This window comes from Tachypleus tridentatus, unplaced genomic scaffold, assembly GCF_004210375.1.
Source record: "Tachypleus tridentatus isolate NWPU-2018 unplaced genomic scaffold, ASM421037v1 Hic_cluster_2, whole genome shotgun sequence".
NCBI classification, from domain to species: Eukaryota; Metazoa; Arthropoda; class Merostomata; order Xiphosura; family Limulidae; genus Tachypleus; species Tachypleus tridentatus.
The window spans coordinates 38655281-38667463 of NW_027467782.1; the positions used below are offsets into that span (position 1 = coordinate 38655281).

The window sequence follows — 12183 nt, forward strand, 5'->3', positions numbered from 1 at the left end:
TACTGTCATCAAATTGTACAATTTTACTATTTAGTGAATATGGTAGGAAATTGCAAGATATTGTGATATTGTAAATATTTATTAAGTAATGTTCTAGAATGTTTATTTTGTTCAAATAATGAAGATAAATAAATTGTTTAACTAAAAATGGCAACTGTTAAAAAGATGAAAGCTGTCATGTGAAATTAAGGGTAATTTAAAAATTAGTGGAAAAAAAACAGAGTGAAAGAAAAAATTAAAAATGATATCACGTTAGAATAATGTTGTGGTTGAAAAAAATTAAGGAGTAAGCATGTGCTTTTCTTGTATGGGTTATAAAAGGTGTGGTACTAATGGGTTGAGTGTAATTGATCAGTTCAAGGAATTCAAGGAATTATTTTCCACAAAGTAGGGCACACAATTCTTATCTAATGAGATTATTAGGGATTTAGTAACAAAAAAAGAAGAGGAACATTATTTAATGTTGTCCTTTGCATAATTTTTGCTTCTTTCATAAGTACTCTTAACTGGTGGTAATAAATACAAACTGTAGATGTTTAAATCCTTAAACAGAACTAATTTACAAAAATTGTAAACTTGTTAAGCATTTTTAAGAAGAAACCCCCCACTAAAAAAGTAAGTTCTAATACAGAAAATCAAGATTTTCTAACTTGTTTACAATACCACTTGGATGGAAAGTACATAAGTTATAAAATATTTCTATTTAATGTTGTTTTAAGCATTAAACACACAGAAAATACATTTTTTGTCATTTAAAACTTGACAGTCAGACATGTACAGATCATATATAAATTTGTAACTGTAAAAGGTGATGCATTTGGTTTGTTCTCTCAAAACATCTCAGTGATGGTATACTTAACATGTGATGAAACTTGTGGTTACCATGAAACACATTCATCTATTTAAAAAACTGATACTGACACTCATAATGTATAAATATTAAAACAGACTTATTTGTGAGCTTTCTGATATTTTAGTTATTAAACTTTCTATATTCCAGTTGGTAACAAAACATTTTGTTGTTATCCCATTTCACAGTGTCAGGATGGCATCTGCATAGTGCTTGATATTGGTGGTGTTGCACAGCATCATCCTTATCATACAGTTGAATGTTTCTGCAGAGTTGACTTGGCACCTGCTGAAATTGGTAAATCCATCTAGTATTAAAAATGCTGTCTTCTCTGTAAATCCTGTCTTCATTAGGATTTGGCAATAACCTTTACTGAGGTTGATCTTTGAAGAGAACCTGACCTTATAATTTCTAGGTTGTCCATAGTTTCAGAGTTGAACTTCATCACAAGATTCAGCTTTTGGAAATTTATTTAGAAACAGTTAACCTATCTCTAATTTTTGTGATTAAAACTGGTAAATGGTAGGCTAAATTTGAAGGCTTAACAATTCCAGCTTCCAACATTGCCTCAGCTTCCTGCTTTGTAAGGTACAGTGGAGCGCCATTAAACCGCGAAATTGCTTAAGCCGCTGTAGCAAGTCTTGTCCCAGAATTTTTGATGTATTAAATCTACTACCTGGCTTTCTAAAGTTTCTCACACTCTCCTTGTCGTTGACACTGACATGACGAATATGAGCGAGGATTATCGCGGCTCACCGCTAATTTAAGAAAGTGCAAAAACGTGGCTTACAAATTTAATCCTGGCTTTATAACTTCAAGGAGATATTTAAAAAGGATTTGCTTTAATTTGGGAAATAACTAGAATATATTACAGTAGAAATTGACCGTTAATCTACCTTATCCGCTCTGTATGCCAGCTTTATGGAGGCTGCCATTGTTACCGAATCACACCTCTCCATACATTAAACTTAATCGCGGTAAATCCGTGAAAAAGTGATCAATAATTAAAGTATTATTTTAAATTCGATAATCCAATATTTTTATGGAATTGTATAAATATTAGCCACACACCCAATAGACATCACTTCAGTTTCTGAGCTGTTGGCGACTTCGGCTTTTCAGTCACAAAGGTTTAATCCGCGGACCTATTAAGCCGTGGTTAACAAGGTTGACTCCCCAAATACTGCATCTTAACGGCACTCCACTGTATTTCATTGCATAAGGTATCTGAAAGGGCTTCACTTTAGCTGGATACCATGTTGTTGTGTTGCACAAGGCCTATCTTTCCTGATGATGACAAAACTTTTTCCAAACACTATACATTCATTATCATGTTAAACTTTTAATAAGATTTGTTATCAGTTCAACCCATCTTTAAACTGTATAAGCTTACTTACCTTATGCAAAGTTATCATACATTTTCTCTTTGAATAAAATTTCTTTAGCTTTAAAATATAATTTTATACACAAATACATTCAGAATTCACAACAAAAGAAACTTTACAAAGCTATAAAAAACAACCTATATTTTAACTTTATCAACACATGATAGTCTATGTGCTATATCCAAGTACATTTAAACTTTCTCAACAATTGTTATCATAGCAAGAATAGTTTCTCTTTCTTTCTTTTATGAAGAGGGGGTCCAATTAGACTTCTAGTGGTTTAATTAATAAGTGTACATCACATTCATTGTTTTATTATTTATACCTGTGTTACAAGTCATTAGTGATAAAATTAATTAGAAAGTCTATTATTATTAGTTCATATAGGTTGTAATGAACAATTTAAAATCTATATCTTTATTTCTACTAATGTGATCAATTGGAAAATAAAAACAAACATTTTAAACTTTAATTGAAATAAATTATTATATTTTGAAAGGAAAACCATGTCTACACCTCTATTCACATTTTAGTGTTTGCAAACATCAGTTTGTTTTCAATTCTTTTTTGTCACTTGCATTTTTACTTATTTTGATATCAACAGTACTAAAACACTTGTGACATTATAACTTTCAAACAATGAAAAACAGATTTTAAAGTAGGCATATGTTACAAGAGCTACAAGTGTCATAAATATAAGGGCTACAAATGATGTAAGAAATAATAACCATAATTTTTTTCAAAATTTTGGTTAAAATAAAGTTTTTTTATTACCATTTAGATAAAAAAGGTAATTTTTTTCTAACTTCATTACCAAAATGTCTGGTGCAGACAGCCTAGTTGCTTTGCACCATGAAATGCCAAGCTAACCAACCAACAATGAAAATGTCTAAATCCCTCCACTGTGCATTATAAATTCAGAAAAATAATGCTAACTTTATTAAAAACAAATCTCCATAAAGTCTAGAATGCATGCACACTGTTAATTTCTGGAAAAAAGCCAAGGCCTGATAATTTACCAGGGAAACATTCAGTTGATGTTCATATTATTGTATTCATAAGTTAATGGCTGAATCTACACCTGACTGTTACAGATTCAAAATAAAGTAAATTCAAATAAATAATAATAAAGGTAATTAATAGACCAATCAAACAGATATTGAAACCTAATATTTATTTTCAATACTATTGACTGTTTTCCTAATTAAATGAATGGGGGGAAATGGAGGGAGGAGTTAAGACCCCACAGATAAAAACATTAAATGATACAGGTATTACTAAAAAAAAAAAAAACAGCTAGAAGGGATGGGGTTTCAACTCCCTTGATCTCTACCTTAAATTAATGTCTATTTAAATATAATATAAAACAATATTATTATTATTTTCTGAAAAATGTGCATAATGTTTACCCCTATGGATCCCTTCACCTCACCTGCATTCTCTCATACATAACTGAAGAATACAGTTATTAAATACTAAAAATATGAATGACTGGACCACTTGGGCTCACACTTATACAACTTTAAATAATAGTGATACAATTGTAAAGCAAAACATCACACAGTGTGAGAAAAAATCAAAATACAATAAATTTACACCTTATTATTAAAATAGCCAGAAAGTTGACAGTCAATGGTTCAAAATTGGTGCAGTGATAGATAGCTTCTGTAGCTTTGCAGTAACAATGACAGGAATAGTAAATTTAATGGAAATGGAAGTCGTAAAGCATCCCCACACCTGCCTCTTATGCAAGTTTGTACCTAACAAATATTTTGATCATCTGGATATTTGGAATAACTAGAAACATTAATTTCAATTAGTTTATTATTAACATGACAACTGATTCAATCATAATTTTGATTAATTGCTAAAATAATTATTACAAACACTTATTTTGATTGGTTAAATGACTCAGTTCTTCTGTAAGCAGATGCATGTTAACATCACATTAGTAAAGAAATCACAAGTTTTACTAATGAAGAAAATTAAACTTAAAATGAAAAACATTTTATAACATACAATACATAAGGCAAGACATGAACTAGTAAATGTTGTTACTAGTATATGGATGCAGGCAGTGTGTATGGGTGAGAAGTTTCACTGATCTCTCAGTTCCCACTAAAGTGAATACATACAAGTTTGATCCATAGTTCACATCCCCACAAAGATAGAATACATTTAACTGCAAGAAATGTGAGGTGAAGAACATGTGAACTGCTTGCTCCAAACCTGAAAAGGAGAAGGCTGGGCCCAAATGAGGTTGAAAAGAAGAAAACTACCCAAATGAATGGGTTATTGAGAGGAGATAAGAATGGATTTCCCCACTATCATGAGGAATCCTCCCTCTATTGTATCTTGTAGAATCAGTGGAGTGTGGTCTATGGACTGTGAATGAGTAGAAGCAAACATTATCTAGTTATTCATAGAGAGAAGAGCACAAATTATCATAGAGTGAAAAAGAATTGAGGTTTGTCCAAACAAACAGGAAAGTCCTGAAATGGAAAACATGATTTAGGGCAATGAAGTGGACACTGTGGGGAAGAATTTTAAATTGTGGATTATGAAGGGAAAATGGTTTAGCACATGATTAACAATTTTGAAAAATAAAATAATTATATGTTACTAGTAGTAATAATTGCAACTTACAAACAATCTAGGCTAAACATACCTAGTTAAATTACTAATAATGAACTAACAAAGCCATGAAATCTGTTGAGACCACAAAGTATGTAAGATTAATGTACTTGCAAAGTGATTAAATGTATCTAGTAATAACACAATTAATAATCAACATCTCATTTACAATTCATTTAAAATAACTTAGGTGATAAAGGACATATAAATATCTAACTTACCAAAATCCATACATTAATGACATGAAATACTCAATTCTCCCATGTGTAAATAAGAGTAAAGCCACACAAATGATATCTGAGTCACAACTACCATAGGTATATCAACCAGATTTGAAGTGTAGTAAAGTTTATCAACATGTACCGGTCCCCTGGTAGAACTGGTATCAACAGAAACAAAAGTATGAGAAGAGCAATTCTCTCCAAAAGCAAACAACTTGGAAGCATGAAAAGTAGTGGAAAACTAAAACTCTTGAAATGGTGTGGAATATGACAGGCTAAAATAAAAAGTGTTAAAAACAAAGAAAAACAGAGTCCAAATGTCTTCTTATTGATTACATTCTTACTTAGAAACATTGTTTTACTGAAAAGAAGAAGAAATCAGTGGCTAAACCCATGAATCTAATTTCCTTAGAATTAGTCTGTACATAACGTTGAACTAAATTCCTGGAAAATCTTACCAGTAGCATGTTCAGCTATAATGGGAATTTCTATAGTCAATACACTGATCATATATTACTGCAGCAGTAATTTGGTTTGTCAACATACTAGATACCCAGAGCTCTCATAAAAGTGAACAAGTGATCTTAATGTAAGGCTCAGGGAAAAAGAGGAAAAATACCAAAGACAGGAATTTTGTTTCTTTTGTTGTTGTGGTTTTACTTCTGAAAATATTTTTGACTATTTGAAAGCTGCAGGAATATTCTTCTATGATATCATATGTTTATTCTGGTTTATCAAGTGCAGTATGCAATAATTGATTGAAATCCAAATTATTTATTAGATAAAAATTCATCTTGACCAAAAAATATAGAATTTAAACTTTTTTATATTTGAAATGAAAGATATAAACCCTTAACAGAATTAGATTTATCTACATTAATTTTCTAAAAGGTACAACTGAAGATTGCCATTTAAACTCTTAAAATGCTTCAGTAGTCTAACACTAATAATGCAAACACAGAAAACCATACAGTTGATTTAAAAGACCTTTACACTTCACATTTTTAACAGATAATAGATGCATAGATAAAAAAATAAACTACATTACCTTCATCTCTCAAGTCTACATAAATACTCTTCTTTTCACTCTTATTTTCAACATCATCGTGGGAAAACTTGCATTTGTCACCTTTCTTACACTGTTCTTACTTATAAAAAACATACAGTGCAGATTTAGGATCAGTTCCTGAAATTAAAATAGTTATATCACCTTTCTGCAAGAGATGAATATAACTGAACTGTAGCCATGTTGAGAGTAACAAGATAAAACACTTCAATGCTGTGGTGTGTGATTTACATAAAGCAGACTTTGAACACTTGTTTTGATTCACCCTAAGAGTATCAGTGACCTAACTATTGAAAACACACAAAAATTATGAAAACTAATTTAATATTAAAGATAGCTATGTACAGTATAAGAATTCATGCTTTCAGTTAATATGTTCACAATACTTGCACCACACACTTTTTACATAAGTTGTTTTAATTTTTAAAGTTATAAAAACAGATAAAATGTACCAACATGCATTTTTAAAATGTATAAAAATAACATTCAATGAAGTTACAGTAATATAATAGCTTATGCTTTTTGTTTTGAATGAGGTGTAGCTATGTAAATAATTTCATTGTACTTATAAAGCCAATTATTGTTGGTTAGTCACAATTATCTACCTGATTTATGTCTCTCTAAGTGTTATAACTGCAGAACTCATATGGAATAAAACTGTATTTCTTTCCAACCACTCCTTAAGAAAATATTTAACTCTCACTGATAAAGAATAAATATTTATAATTACAAGTTATACATTAGTACAATTTTAGTGCCAGACCTTAAACAAATAATGAAAAATAAATATTTAGAACTTTAAATGGGTGAAATTGTAAACCTGATGTTCCAAACTTTAGAAATTCTTTTATATATGACTAATGCTAAAAAATCGTCACTTATGTCAGGGAAATGTATCTCTAAAAGTAGAAAGCAAAGAGGTTCCATCTTTAAACACATTTATGACTACATATCAAGAGCAATAGTAATATGGTAGAATACATCATGATGTATTTCAGTTTCTATATAATACATAAGGTATAAAAACCACAGTAATTCTGGAAAGTATTTTAACTTTTTCTTGAATAACTCAGTTTGAAAGATTCAACTTATGTTATTTGCTATTTCTAAGAAATAATATCTTAAAAACCTTTATCACCAACTTAGACAGCCAGATCATTGATGTATCCAAAGATAATCTGTATTAATAACACTTTATGTAGTAATTCTTAAAAGTCTTCAGTTAACTATAAAATCCTATGTTTTTTAGTACTATTAAACCTCACATTGACATATTCTCCTGCTCATTTTACACCACTTCAAAACAAGCAAAAGCAACACTGGAAAAAAAGAAAAAAAAGAAAAATCTTTGTATTTATATGTTTACAAAAACATGCCATATCAACATGTAGGGAGAGGTTAAGTGATTAACAATATATCATGTATTTCGTGATGACAAGAAACCAACTTGAAGTAAAAATGTATTTCAGAACAACTGTTGCAATCCCCTTCTTGTTAATCTGAAGATGACCTGAGAAGGTCAAAACATTGTTTTCAGTTTTATTTTGGTATAACCATTTGTCCTGAGATACATATCACGTACTTGTTATGTTGAAAGTCATACAACAATAGGAATATACAAATTTCAGAATTTCTTGCTCACACTCTCTATCAAATTACATAGAAATAACTTATGGGAAAGCTTGTCTAATCTAGCATTTGTATTAGGTAAAAATAAAATAAACCTTTATACTTCATACACAAATTATACTGCACAACAATTTTTTTAAAATGTTTTGCTTCCTGAAAAGGTTTTGCTGATTGTGACAGGTATCTGGTGGGTATGCACAAATATAGTTTTGGTTTTGCTTCATCAGTAGAAACTTTGAGAAATAGACAGCTAACTGTTTACTGGCAATAACTTATTTAATTGCGTTTATGTTTCTAATATGCTATTAAGTTCAACATAATTAAAAGTGTTTTGCTCCTGATTTTGTTTGTATTCAATGTCCAGTGCATCACGTTGCAGTGTCCAACAGTAGTCAGCAAGCATTGACAAATTCCAGTTGCCCTGATATTGTTTTCCCATTGTAGCAAAACTGAAGATTTCAATGAAACTGTACGTAATGGGCAAATGTGGATGTGATTTTCATTATCAGCAGCCAAAAATCTATAAGGAACACCCAACAGTGTTCAAGATGCAAAAACTTTGTTGTGCAGTGTTATCTAACATTAACTTCATTCTCCACAAGCAAGGAAAGGTGACAGAAAAAAACCTATTTCTTAATATAAAGAGTAGTATTTTACCTTTCTCATCTTTCTGTGTTGTTACAGATTTTAATGTCAAGTTCAGGTCCTCAATTTCCTTCTTTTTCTTCCTACTTGTTGATCTACCTAAGGTAATGTGAGTAGAGTGTGATTACTCTTATATTACCAACAATTTGTTTGAACCTTTGTATCAATAACTTTAATAAACATGGCATACTATTTCATTGATTAAGTAAACAAATCATGCATTACAAAGATAATTAGAGTTTTAAAATATTCAAAACATATTATGTAATAAATGTTCATTAAAAATAAAGAAAATGTGACAGCTGTTAAGATGAAAATTACACTTTATGAATTTGACATTAATGTGGTACTTATAAGATAACTATATGGAAGTATGATTTTACACAGCCTTTCATACTGTTTTTCTTCATACTTTTCTACAGACAATGTTGATGATAATTATGAAATTACAAAGTGTTAAAGACATGTTAAAAGGTCAACAGAAAATTCTGCAGTTTCAAACACTGGTAAAAGTTAAGGTAGCCTTGGATACCTTGTTTGACTAATATTTTGAATGCTAATGCACTGTCTTCTCATAAGTTTATAAGAACTGACCACACCTTTTCAGCATGATATTAAAGCAGTAAAATGAGGTAAATAACACCCAGAATTTGCATTTACCAGACCCAACTTAAATTCATCTGATCTATTTAGGATGTGTGTGTGTTGGTGTGCATCACCACTGAATATACCCCAAATCAGTCATTTTCTGACCTCAACAAAGTATTTGGTTATTTCAAAATCAGATTTGATACACTAGCCAAAGAATACTATAAAAAAACAGAAACAAGAAACAGTCTCATCTTTGCCTTACACACCATCTCATGTGCACCAGACAAAACAATATCACCAAACAAGAAGCATCACAATGTAATTGAAAAAAACAATTAGTCAACATGACTGTAATCCATCATTACAACACAACCTGTGTGAGAAAATTAGTCACTCACACAATCAGCAGAAATTCACAAGTAGCATGGAAATTTCTAAGGCAGACATAAAAAGACAGCTTTCTGTGCAAGACGTGAACTGCCTCTAAAAAGATTAATTTTTGATTACTGAATATTGAAGATGGTAATAATTGGACACACAAGTTGATTATTTTCATAAAATTAATTGATTACTTTGCATGAAACTAACTCGTGTATCAATTCTCATTCTGATTACGAAATTTTGAAATTTAACCATGAATTTTGCAACAACAAGTTATTTTATGGTCTGGCCTAAAGCTAAGCAATGTAAATCTAATTCAGATAGTCAAACTGAGAGAAAAATAGTGCCACCATCAACAAAGATAACCATTTATTTTAGTTTCTGTTCAAATACATTAAAATTACAAATGGTTGATATAAATAAATCAACTTTTTTTAGACTGTTTGCAAATTTTTAACACTGCTTCCACAGGCCAGACACCCAGGATTTGTGCTGAATGGCTATCCTTAATAAATAACATCATTCTAGAATGAGCTAAAACTCACTTTTAGAGTTTTCTGGTTGAACAAAATCTCCTACAAAGTTTTATGAAAAAATATGCAGATTTAGTAATGCTATTGAAAGTTTTTGACTCCCATAGTACACAGTAGTAAACTTGGAAGATGTGTATGTTATGTTATTAACTATTTGTTCTCATTCTTGCTTTTTGTTTTCAGAGTAGGTACAAAGGCCATGACCTTCACATCAGTGGGATAATTCTCATCTAGCTATTTCAAAAGTTTGTTCTTCAATCTATCTTTCATTTCTTTAAACATCACTGACTAACATATCAGTGCAAGTGTAACTTTCTCTGGCAAAACTTGTTGCATATTGTTGGCATATGAGAATAGTTTTGTATCATCAGATTTAATTGTATTTCCAGTCATGTTCATAAGATCATCTGGATCTCTTGGAAGTAACGTAGTACAAAGAATCCTTAATCCTGCCATGCAGAATGCAAGCAATCACCTGCTCTTTTCAAGAGCACTGAAACTTGATGCTTTTCATCAAGCTTCTTGATTTGGAAAGTTTAATATTGTTGTGGATTCAATACCAAATTGAATCGGCATTGCTCCTGTGCCACGTTGAAATACCACAACAATGTCTTGCGTTTACACTTCAGTTCTTGAATTATCTGCATCATTCATTCAGTGTCACAAACTCTATGGGATCCTCAGAAGTACTGCTACACATTTCATCTTCATCACTCTCCAGTGGAATAGATGAATCAGTCCTTCATTTTCTCTTTCTTCATACTTTTAATTTACCTTGCAGTTCTTTCACACCTGTTTTTTATGCAATTTTGACCTCTAAGTCTGAACCATTACATCTACACTGTCACTTTCTTCTTTTCCTGTATCAATGTTACTTTATCAATACAGGATCAGCACACTTAATCACTGAATGTTGTAGCATGTTGACATCTGTTTTGTGGCCAGCTGTAGATCAAATTTTCACAAAGTGTGCAACAGTTATCTGTATTTTGGCCAATCAGGTTTTGGTAAAGGTATCAACCAATTAACTAAAGATCCAAAGTGACTGCAAAGTGCAATTATCTACCCATGCTGTTTTTGGTCTTGTATCTGAATTTGTTTTAATGAAAAACTATTTAATATTATAAAACTAGTTTTCATAGTTTAAAACTTGCACATAAAGAGTCATTAATACAATTAAGTTATAAAGAGAAGTACTTGCCCTGTTAAGTGCTCTTGAAGCTTTACTAGTTGCTTCACGTGTACAAGTGACAGTAAGAATAAAACCATAATAACCTGTAGGACTCACTCAACCACTAGAAATACCTTTTCTTATTACAATACAGCCACAATTCAAAGCACGTTTTCACCATTGCCTTTAAAGTCTAAAAATTGTAAATTTACAATTTATGTAGTCCCTACTTATAAGTTATATACTAATAATTTCATTTTAAAATGTTGTCCAAATCTACTTACATAATTCGGCAGACACTACTTGTAATGAGAATGAACAATTATTAATTATGTGGTTAACTAACTCGTTTTCGTATTAACCCTCACAGACTAGCATTAGGCTTAGCAGCTACAGTAAATTCAAGTTACAGTACATTTTTACAAGTACAAATATTGCACTGGTTAATATTTACAATGTCCTTGTACACGACAATAAAATTTAAATATGTTTCACTTTGATAATTTTTTCTTCTTGTAAATTTTCTTTCCTGATTCGTTTGGTTTTTCCTTGGGGGCATCACTTCACATAAATAAATCTATAAACATTTTACTGCATCATATCTTTTAACCCCAACGTATTGAATGCAATATTTTGCTTGCAAATTGTCAGTGACCTGCGTAGTAAGCTACATGTGTTATCGAACGACTTCAACAATTCCAAAAAAGTGCCAAGCGAATCTGCAAAAAATTCTCGTCATATTAAGAATATTAAAAAGCGTACGTATGCTTATATTCTTGTCATTGTTAGCAGAATGGAATATTTTGTAATTCTAACAGTATTATGAGGTTAAAGGTGACAAATAGGACTTGGATGATATCACAATAGTTGTCTCCAGATCCTAAGGTAAGTAATTAATGTGATTTTAATCTGTAATGTTTAATATTGCATTAGTACTAAAACTGGTACTCATGCCCACGAAATGTGTAAAACTAAAATTCTACGTCGGATGTTGATCAAAGCTGGTAGTAGCGGTAGTTGTGAGTTTATTATTGCAATTACAAACTATTAATTAAAGTACTTCAAAGTGTATATGAG

General features: G+C 30.8%; 1 long non-coding RNA gene across 8 annotated transcripts in view; it reads right to left on the reverse strand.

The window, feature by feature from the left end:
• Positions 1 to 11932, reverse strand: part of LOC143242568 (uncharacterized) — a 35119-nt gene extending 23187 nt beyond the window's left edge. For 2 of the 8 annotated variants that reach the window (XR_013022941.1, XR_013022942.1), the window contains exons 1-2: positions 11602 to 11932; positions 8443 to 8529 (exon numbers count right to left, since the gene is read on the reverse strand). This is a non-coding gene — a long non-coding RNA (uncharacterized LOC143242568). Of the gene's footprint in view, positions 1 to 765; positions 1139 to 5090; positions 5249 to 6138; positions 6277 to 7117; positions 7476 to 8442; positions 8530 to 11136; positions 11271 to 11386 lie in introns of those variants that run through there. The other 6 variants (XR_013022943.1, XR_013022940.1, XR_013022946.1 and 3 more) reach the window with 6 other exon arrangements.
• Positions 11933 to 12183: the final 251 nt, after the last annotated feature.